This window comes from Octodon degus, unplaced genomic scaffold, assembly GCF_000260255.1.
Source record: "Octodon degus isolate 3935 unplaced genomic scaffold, OctDeg1.0 scaffold00125, whole genome shotgun sequence".
Taxonomy (NCBI): domain Eukaryota; kingdom Metazoa; phylum Chordata; class Mammalia; order Rodentia; family Octodontidae; genus Octodon; species Octodon degus.
In genome coordinates, this window is record NW_004524701.1 from 7825221 (window position 1) to 7835464 (window position 10244).

General features: G+C 38.5%; 1 pseudogene; it reads right to left on the bottom strand.

The window, feature by feature from the left end:
- Positions 1 to 1735: 1735 nt before the first annotated feature.
- On the bottom strand, positions 1736 to 2307 carry LOC101581970 (annotated as a pseudogene).
- Between the last annotated feature and the right edge of the window lie 7937 nt (positions 2308 to 10244).

Consider the following 10244-nt stretch of genomic DNA (forward strand, 5'->3'; position numbering starts at 1 on the left):
ATCTTGTTTCTTGATCCATTATGTTAGTCTGTTTCTTTTGTTTGGTGAACTGAGGCCATTTATATCAATGGTTATAACTGATGCATATTGGTTTATCTTTGTCATGTTATTTTCCTGCTGTTGGTTCTCTGCTTTCTGCCTTTGTTTCATTGCTTGCCCTGATGTTCTTGGAATTGTGGTTATTTGTATCTCTATCTAAAATATTTTACAGTACTCTTTGTAGGGTTGGATTGGTGGTCCTGAATTTCTTCAGTTGTTCTTTGTCATAGAAGTATCTTTTTTTTTTTTTAAAGAGATGGTGGATGGTGTGGTTTATTAGAACAAAGAAAAAACCTAAGTACAGGGCAATGATGATGCCAAGAAAATACAAGACTTAAGAAGTTTATGATACAGCTCCTTAGTGGGTAGATAGGAGCAGAGGACGTCCAAAAGTGCAGGTTTGTTGCGGTTGTGCTACCACTTCTCTAGATTACCAATCACCAGCAGATTTCATTCATTCTTTGTCTTTTGCATTCATTTTTCTTGAGGATTTTCTCACCTTGTTTATATTTAGTTTGTTTAGGCTTTTGCTCTTTGTCACTGCATTGGTCTCAAACACTCCTTCCACCCAACAGTGGTAACATAAAACTCTTCAAAATCAGACTGCCTCACTTGGCATCTGAGCACTATCCTGTGCTTAACTATATGGTGTCTGGTAAGTTTTTAACTGGTTATCTTGGTATCTATCTAAGGGACACTAGTGCCAAGACTTATGCAGGTACTAAAATTTCACAGAAGTATCTTATTTCTCCATTACCTTTGAAAGATACTTTTACAGGGCACATCAATCTGAGTTGGAAGTTGTTTTCTTTCAGGACTTGAAATACTTCAGTATAGGCTCTTTTTGACTTGATGGTTTGTGTTGAGAAGTCTGTTGTAATTCTGATGATCTATTTTATTTATTTATTTGAATTTTAGAGAAGGATTTGTTTTTTGGTTTTTAAAAAAGTTTATTTATTTATTTATCTATTTTTGGTGGAACCAGGGATTGAACTCAGGCCCTTGTGCTTACCAGGGAACCACTTATTCTACTGAGCCATCTCTCTGGCCCTTAGGGAAGGGTTTACAGGGTGTTTAGGGTCTTACTACTAGGTCAGACTCGTAGTGATCCACCTGTTTACAGCCTCCCAAGAGCTGGGATTATAGGTGCCTGCCACCATGCCCAGTCTCAATTGCCACCACAGTGCACCCTGGGTGTGGGGCTGGCATGGCAGGCCCAGGGATTGAACCCCCGGGCCCTGTGCTTGCTTGCAGTTGCTTTAGTCTGCTGAGTTATTTGACTGGCCCTCTGATGATCTAGTTTATGTGATCCTTTATACATGATCTAATTATTTTCTCTAACTTTATATTTTACCTTGTACTGAATTTCAGGGATCTTCCTTATTATATGTCTGGGTATAGATTTGTTTTGATCATAAATGTTTGTAGTTCTGTATGTCTCACTTATCTATATGTCAGATTCTTTTTCTATACTTGAGAAATTTTCAGCTATGGAAACAGTAATTATATATCATTTGTGTTAACTCCTGCTTTTTTTTTTTAACCATTATTTAGCTTTATTCATAACCATAAACTTAACTCTGCAATCCAGGTACATTTGGAGGGGAGCAAGGAAAACATGGAACCCAAAGAACTGCAAGAAGAGCAGAGATGATGGGGCATCTTGAGCAGGGAGGGCAAAGGGTGCTCTCCTGAGCTAGAGGAATGGTCTGGTCTGGCGGTGGCAACACACACAAGTCACACGCTCTAGAGCTGTCCAGTCGGTGATGGTGATCATCTTGCTGGTCTTGCCGTTCCTGGACCCGAAGCGCTCCATGGCCTCCACCGTGTTCATGCCCTCTTTCACCTTCCCGAAGACCACGTGCTTGCCATCCAGCCACTCAGTCTTGGCAGTGCAGATGAAAAACTGGGACCCGTTTGTGTTTGGCCCAGCATTTGCCATGGACAAGATGCCCGGGCCTGTGTGCTTCAGGATGAAGTTCTCATCATCAAATTTCTCCCCGTTGATGGACTTGCCGCCAGTGCCATTGTGGCGTGTGAAGTCACCACCCTGGCACATAAATCCTGGAATAATTCTGTGAAAGCAGGAACCCTTATAACCAAATCCTTTCTCTCCAGTGCTCAGAGCACAAAAGTTTTCTGCCGTCTTTGGAACTTTGTCTGCAAGCAGCTCGAAAGAGACACGGCCCAAGGGCTCGCCGTGGGCAGCGATATCGAAGAACACGGTGGGGTTGACCATGGTTGGCAACAAACGACTAAGAGGAAGGATAGAGGTGTCTGCAAAGCCTTAACTCCTGCTTTTTCATTGACACCTATCAGTATTACATTGCTTTTCTTTGCATTGTCTTGAAGCCATTGAATTGTTATTTCTTGGTCCTTGTTATTTTTAAAGATTTTTTTCTTGATCACTAGCTATGATCCTTCTACAAGGTCTGTAAGTCTATATTCAGTTTCATTCAAGTGGTTTTTCCAGCTTTCAATGGAATTTTTAAATTCCTGGATATACCTTTGAATCTATTTCATGCATTCTGTTTATTTCCTATATTGGTCAATCAAGATTTCCATTATTTTCTATATTCCTCTTTTTAAAAATCTAAGTCTTCCTTCAATATGCTGAGCAACTCCTTTATTATAGTTGTCATTTTTTTTTAACCTGAGATTGTTGCTTACTTGATTTCTTCTGTAGCCTCCTGGATTTGTTTCTTTGCTTCAACTGTTATCATTTCAGAAACTATAGGTGTGTCTTCCAATTTCTTCTGTCAATGTCATCTGGACTTCCTCTGGGAGAGCTGGAGGTCTGAAATCACATTTTTCTGTTTTGTCTTGTCATTTATTTAAAAAAAAAATTTTTTTTTGTGATGCTCCATGTGAGTTTTTATAGTAGGTAGCTATATCATTAGTATCTCCGTGTAGGAGTTTCTTGGTTTGTGTCTGTCCTAAGATCCTACCTTCCCAATTAATTAAAAGTGGGATGTTGGTATCTGTTTGGCTTGGTCCCAGTCTTTTGGTGTTGTGCTGTGGCAAGGTTATTCTAGAGCCTCCCATATTGTTACAGAAGAGAAAACATATGACATATAAGACATACTAGCTAAAGAAGTAATACAATTTAGCAATAGCACTAGTATTAAATATAATTTAGAAACTGACAAACTGTAGTCACTATTGATCTTGCACTTTAGATCTAGAAGCAAAGTCTATAGTTACATAACAGAACAGATTATAGATTAGGAGTTTGTATGCAAAGTATTTCCCCTTGGTAGAGTGGTTTTTTCCTGTGATAGGGAAATTGTAGGTACGATAGTGTATAAAACAGAGATAACCAGAAAGGAAGTAGAAGCAAAGCTGGAGGACAAAAGATGATCATGCAAGGTTTGGGAAACTGAAAAAAGGAATAGAAAAAAAGAATGAAAAAGTATTGGCAGGATTATCTGAATTTCTTCTTTGGATTTTGGGGATGGGATTAGTTTTCTTTGGTTGGAGTTCTTTCTCCTCAGTCATTTAGAAAAGAGAAAAAAGAGAAAAAAATTGGGAAAAGATGAGAAAAAAGGAAAGAAAGAAACAAAAATAAAACAAGGTTAAATACAATTTTAAGAAATAGTTTAAAAGCTGAGGGCATCCGCACCCACCTGCTTCTACTGTGTCTTTGTCTCTAAGCATAGTGCTAGTTCATTTAACTTACTTATCATCTGTTTGCTTGTATTTCAGTCTTTTCAATCTTACTAGTCTTACCTGTCCATCATGTGTGCCTCAGACAGTGTTCTACTATGTAGCTGGCACTCCCCCAGTTGTCTGGTTCCATTAATGTAGAGAGAGGGGCCAGACACCTGAATACTCCAAGGTGGGGCCAGTTTATGAGTTCTAGGTTCTTCCTGGACTGGTTGCTAGGTCCTATGATATAGTGGAAGGGGCACAATACATGATTTAATATGCTATGATAAAATGAGGTTCACAGGTGATCAGCCACGGCTCTACCTTTTCCTATATACCTATTTCTCACACTATCCCATTCTCATTTCCTTTCTTTCAATCTCAGACAGCAACGGGTTAGTCTCTGACCGGAGACCAGTCCTTTATTCCCATAGTCTGCTTGAGTTCCATTCCCAGCCCCACCTGAGGGCTGCCTCCTTCCTCCTGGATTGTATCTGTTACTTCTTTCTTTTTCTCCTTCATCTTCACCCTCTCATTCTTTACTTCTCCCTGTCTTCCTCTATGATGGTTGATTGATTGTGTCAATTTGAGTAAGAGAAGCTCAACTACATTGGCTCAGCAGTTCCACATCTTAAAGTATGGAAGATCCTAGGACAGATCGTCACCTGGATGTATAAAGTGAAATGAGAAGTATAGACCTAATTGTGTTTCTTGGAGGAGGTACAGTCTTTGACTTCAGCATCTCCTGGTTTCTAACATAGACTCTTCAACCTTTTATTGCTGACTGATTGGCCTTCTACAATGACCTTTATTTATTACTTTTTTTTTTTTTTGGCGGAACCGAGGATTGAACTCAGGCTCTTATGCTTGCCAGGGAAGCACTTATTCCACTGAACCATCTCCCCAGCCCTCCACCCCTTTTTAAACATTTATTCTCTTTTATTCTTTTTTTTTTTTTTTTTTTTTCCTGGAACCGGAGATTGAACTCAGGTCCTTGTGCTTGCCAGGCAAGCACTTTTTCTACTGAGCCATCTCCCCAGCCCGTGGCCTTCTGATACATACTTGCATGGGACACTGCAGTGAGCTCTGCACCTTCAAATGAATCCTTTAGTCTCCAGTGTGCAGACAGACTCTGAACATTTCTTCATCCAACTCTGTGGGTGGCCACTCTGAACCATTCTTGTAAATATACATTTGTGCATCTTGTGTTATATCTGGTTCTCTAGTAAACACTAACTAATAAATCCTCTAAATGTACCTATGGCTTTCTTCATGTTAAAAGAGTTGCCCTTACTCCACTAGCAACTATTCAGTCTCCATCATCTCTTTCTCTGTCCTGCCACTCTTCACTTATGGTATCACTGTGACCACTGTCAACCACCCATTGCCAGCTCTGAAAGACATATTTTACTTTCTGGTTTTGACCCTGCTGTGTTCAGTCCCCTGCTTCCTGTCCTTCCTTAGAGCTCTCTGATCTCTTGGCCTCTGTTGACAGTATTGTTCTCTTTGACTATACCTTGTGAACATCCTAGTCTCAGTGGTTGGCCAATTCCAAATGCTGATATTCCTTGTCCACCACTTACATTTTAAAATTTTATTTATTTATTTGATACAGGATCTCACTACATAGCTCAGACTTATACTGACCCTCCTGTCTTAGCCTCCCCAGCACTGGGATTAAAGGTGTGTGTCACGAGGCCCAGTTTTGGTGGCTGGAACAGCGCACCTAAGATACCAGGGCCAGCATGGCATGCAGTGCTGGGGATCAAACTTGGGTCATTGAATTTGCCATGCAGGTGCTTAGATCAATATATCTCCCCAGCCCAAGACTTGCATTTTGACTACATTTTCTGCCTAAGTGATTTTACCGTCATTTATACTCCATATTATTGGAAACATTTAGAGCCAAATGGTTTCATAATTTAGAATATTTAAAATTAATAGGAACATGTACTGCAAGTTGTTTCCTGATCCCAGTAGAGTTGGGACAACATTTATAATCAGACAAATAGGTGTTTTGATGACATGGAAATACTTACTTAAATAGGATTTTTCAAAAGATGCTATAAATAGTCCCTCATCTATGTTCAGGTTACATTTTGGTTGTAAAGAGGCTTGGTTCTAATTAGAGTTTTCTAGCAAATGAAAAATTTTTAAATTTTTATTTTAAATATTCCCCTACTTCCTCAGGTGGGAATTGTGGACCAGTACTACTAGGCTATAGCTTCCTCTCAGAGGTTTAGTTGTAGATATCCAAAACCCTGGTAGATGCTTATACCTGTAAGCCTTACAGACAAACCAAGTTCAACTTACCCAAAGCTGAATGTCTTCCCCTCTTTCTAAGGTCTGGGCCCCTGAGAAGCAGACTCTGAAGTAATTATCTGTGTGCAAGACACTTATTTGGCATTACATCCAGGGAACACTACTTGTAAGCCAGTGGGGTAGCAGGGGTTGGCACAGGGAGAAGTCAAGCTGTAACAGACACAACAGAGGACTTTGCTGGTTCTTCAGGGTGCTCTAGGGCTAGAATGGCCCTCTAGAAATTTCCTGCATTCATAAAAGGGCCTTGGCTTGTGTGCTCTTGAATTCACCACTCACTGAACAGGGGCTGCTCCAGGAAAGAGGGAAGAATCTTGAGCATGTGAAGGCTAGATAAATAATGACTTCTTTTGAAGGGTATGCACCACAGCAAGCCCTGCACATTCTCCTTGTTGTGGGATATGCCTGTGTTCTACTCAGGTACTAAGATGAAGAGTTTCTAGGCACCCTAGAGCATTTCTGTTTTTTTTTTTAACCTCCCCTTCATCTGGTAATGCATTATGCCCTGCCAATTTATTCTGCTGAATATGCTTTTAAAGGCTGCCTAATTTGGTCTATCCTTATGTGAAGTGTCTACTGCAAACTCACACTGTCTCTTGCCTAGACTGCCTCCTAGCTATCCTCTACCTATTCAATATTCTCCCATCCTTTTCCTGTTTACACTGATTATATGTAATGGGGTGAACTATGTAAAATTCAATTTTGGACATAGAGTTTTATTGCTGGAGGTTTTCCAGTGATTCACCATTGCCTACATATGGGGCAAACTGCATGATTTTAGCCTCTTAGGAAGACCCCTGTGTAGCTCTTCTCAGCCCAACTTGTAATATACTGTACCCTGGACATCATCTTGTCCTGTTTTATGTGCTATGCTGCTTCTTGTCTCCAGACTTGAGCTGTGATCCATCGATCTGCATGCTTTTTACCCACGTGCAGTCATCTTACAAGGCATGGCTAGCTAAGTTTACAGTTGTTTTAAGGACCCCCATCTTTAACTCCCATCCCCAGTTTTAGGTATCCTTTTTCTGTGCATCTATAATCTCCTGCCCATACCTTTCCTATTGCACTGAACTTACCCTGCTACAGTTAGATGTGTTTTTTTCCTATGCCTTGAAAACCAGGATTTTTCATCCCTCTCAGTAGCAAAGAGCCGGGGAAATGACAGACCATAAGTAAAGGTTTGTTGAATGAATGATATAAGATTAGCTTAACTCTGAAATCCATACTTAGTCAAACATCATTTAAGGCAACATACAGTGTATACTGAGAATTTCTTTGTTGGGTGATTTTGTTGTGAAAAAATCCTAGAATGTACAGATATAATGTTATTATGGCACAGGACTAAACAAAAAAAATGGGATACAAAGGAAGGACCATTTTGTATCTGTATATGCAGAATAGTTAGGATAGACATACAGCTACTTTCACTTAATTCAATGAGAAGAAAGATTTGTACTAATAGTGTTTAGACAGCATATCCTGTCTGCATCTTGTACTGTGGATAACCACTAAGAAGATAACAGTGTACAGTATATTAATAATTGAAACTGTCCTATTAATCAGTTTCAAAACTGTCTCATTGCTATTTGTTCTCAATAAAATAAAAAGAATGTCATTATGGCAATATAATCTTATGAGATCATCATTGGAAGCATGTGCAGTCCGTCAATGACTGAAATGTCATTGTACAGTGACATCATTTCCTTTAAGCTACATCACATTGTCATTAATATCCATTCCTGCTCTTGTAATTATAACAGTTAATGTGCATTATGATTTCACATGTGCCAAGGATTCCTGATCCCAGAGTATAAGTTAACTACCAAACATGCATAAAACTTCTAAGTCCAAAAGGAAAAAAAGCCTACAAGGCTCTATAAACAAGGCCACCCCGCTTCTCTCCAAGTTCCTCTCCCTTACTACTTCACTCCAGATTTTTTGCAACCTAAAATCTCCAGGCTCTTTCAGTCCTCACATTCTTTGCTCCTGTCTGACTCACCATTTTCCTTCTCCTTAGCTAACTCTTTCCTATCTCTGTTTGTTTGTTTATTTATGTATTTATTTATTGCCATGCTGGGGATTGAACACAGGACCCTGCAATTGCCAAGTAAGCACTTATTCTACTGAGTTATCTCCCTAGCTCCTCATATCTCTGTTCAAATGTTACAAACATCTGTTGCAAACAACATCTAAGAAAAGTTTTTCCCCCGAAGGGGAAAATGCACATCTTCCACTAAATTAGAATCCATCAAGAGTTTTTGTGCTATGAACTTTGTAAGTCTGATTCATCTCATGATATAAAAAAGATCTTAAGATCATAAATTTTTTCTTGCTTCTGTCCTAATGATTATCACATTTATGTGACATTTAAAAGAAGCTAAACCAAAATATTAAATTATGAATGTTTAGTTTAATAAAACAAGATAGCTAAATCAAAGAAGCTTGTTGAAGTGATTCACAGAATTACATCCTCAAGCAAGGGTTTTTCATAATTAAAGGAATTTGAGGCAAATTTTAGATTCCCAGAAGTCTACAGGTTCACAAAGTGGTACTCATAAACTTGATATGAAAGTATTTTGAACACAAAGCATCAAAACATTAAGGTAAGAAAGTAACAATGATGGCTTTTCTTTATTCAAGGAAGTAATAGGAATCAAAATCTTCGGTTTAATTCATTGCTGTAATACTACCTGTGCAAGTCTGGACAAGTGACTTCATCTCTCTTCCTAAGTCATAGTTTCCACATTTGAGAAATGGAAATACAATTGTCCTTCAGTATCTATGTGAATAACGAAATTTGTGGATGCTCTGGCTGCTTATAGAAAATGGTGTAGTATTTGCATGTAACCTATGCACATTCTCTCATGTACTTTAAATCATCTATAGATTGCTGGTGATACTACAATATAAATATTATACTAATGGTCATACTGTGTCATTTAGGGAGCAAAGAAGGATAGAAGTCTGAATATATTCAGTATAAATTTTTTCTGAGTATTTTCAGTTTGCATTTGATTGAATCTACAATGTGAGCCCCAAAGGAGAGCGAACTGCAATCACACCCGCTTCACTAAATTGTGAGGATTTTATGAAATAGTGCACTATAGCATATATTTAGCAGCTTATCTCTTTGGCACATAATAGATTCTCAAAAACATGCTCTCTAATTGTGTTATAATATAATTATTTTTACAATTAGGACTGGAAAAAGACTGATTCCTTAAAGTTGTTACATTTTATTAATCAATGATCTTGAAGTATAGGTGGATTATTATCTTTGAAGTATAGGTGGATTATTATCATAGCATATAATTGTGAACACACGTCTTATGTGAAAACAAAAGAGAGGAAAGAGAAAGACAAGAAGAAAGAAGTGAAAGAGTAACAGGTCAATCCAGGCAAAAGACGCACTCCAGATGATCTTCAAAGGGCAGGACAGAGAGGGACTCTTGATGGGTCACTTGGCCACCATGGTTGTCCCAGGATCGATAGTTACATATTAGACAAACACATAAAAGTCAACAGAAATCAGTCCAGATGCTTGCTATTTCTGTACCATTCTGTAAAGGAGTTTGTTGCAAGGATCACCATCTATTTCCTTTATGCAGTTGAAGGACTACTTAGTGTTTAAGTGAGAGTTCCTCTGACTCCACATCATAATTTGCCTTGCAGGAAATAACTCTCTATAATTATATAGATTAGGATCACAGCAGGATTCTAGGAAAAACTCTCTCTCTCTCTCTCTCTCTCTCTCTCTCTCTCTCTCCTCTCTCTTATCTCCAACTATTTTATTTTGGTACAATCTGTTTTTAACTGGATAGTTCTTCAGTGGAATTCTTCATACTCATATTGTTCGAACATCTCCACCATTCATCCCAGAAACTCTACTCTTCTTATGATATTGCAACTCTAACTTCATTAAGCGCTAACAATCTCCCTAGCCCCTGGGGATCCCCTTCTACTTTTTAATCTGATTTTGACCACTCTAAGTACCTCCAACAGTTGGAATTGTCTAGAAGTTGTCTTTTTGTGACTAGCTCATTTTACTTACTGTATAGTATTCTCAGGGTTTATCTATGTGGCAGATTGTGACAGAACTTCTTTCCTTTTAAAGGCTGAATGGTATTCTATTGTAAAATCTAATTTGTTTACCCATTCATCTATTGATGAATATTTAGGTTATGTCTACACTTTACCAATTGTAAACAGCATGCTATGAATAAGGATATATAAATATT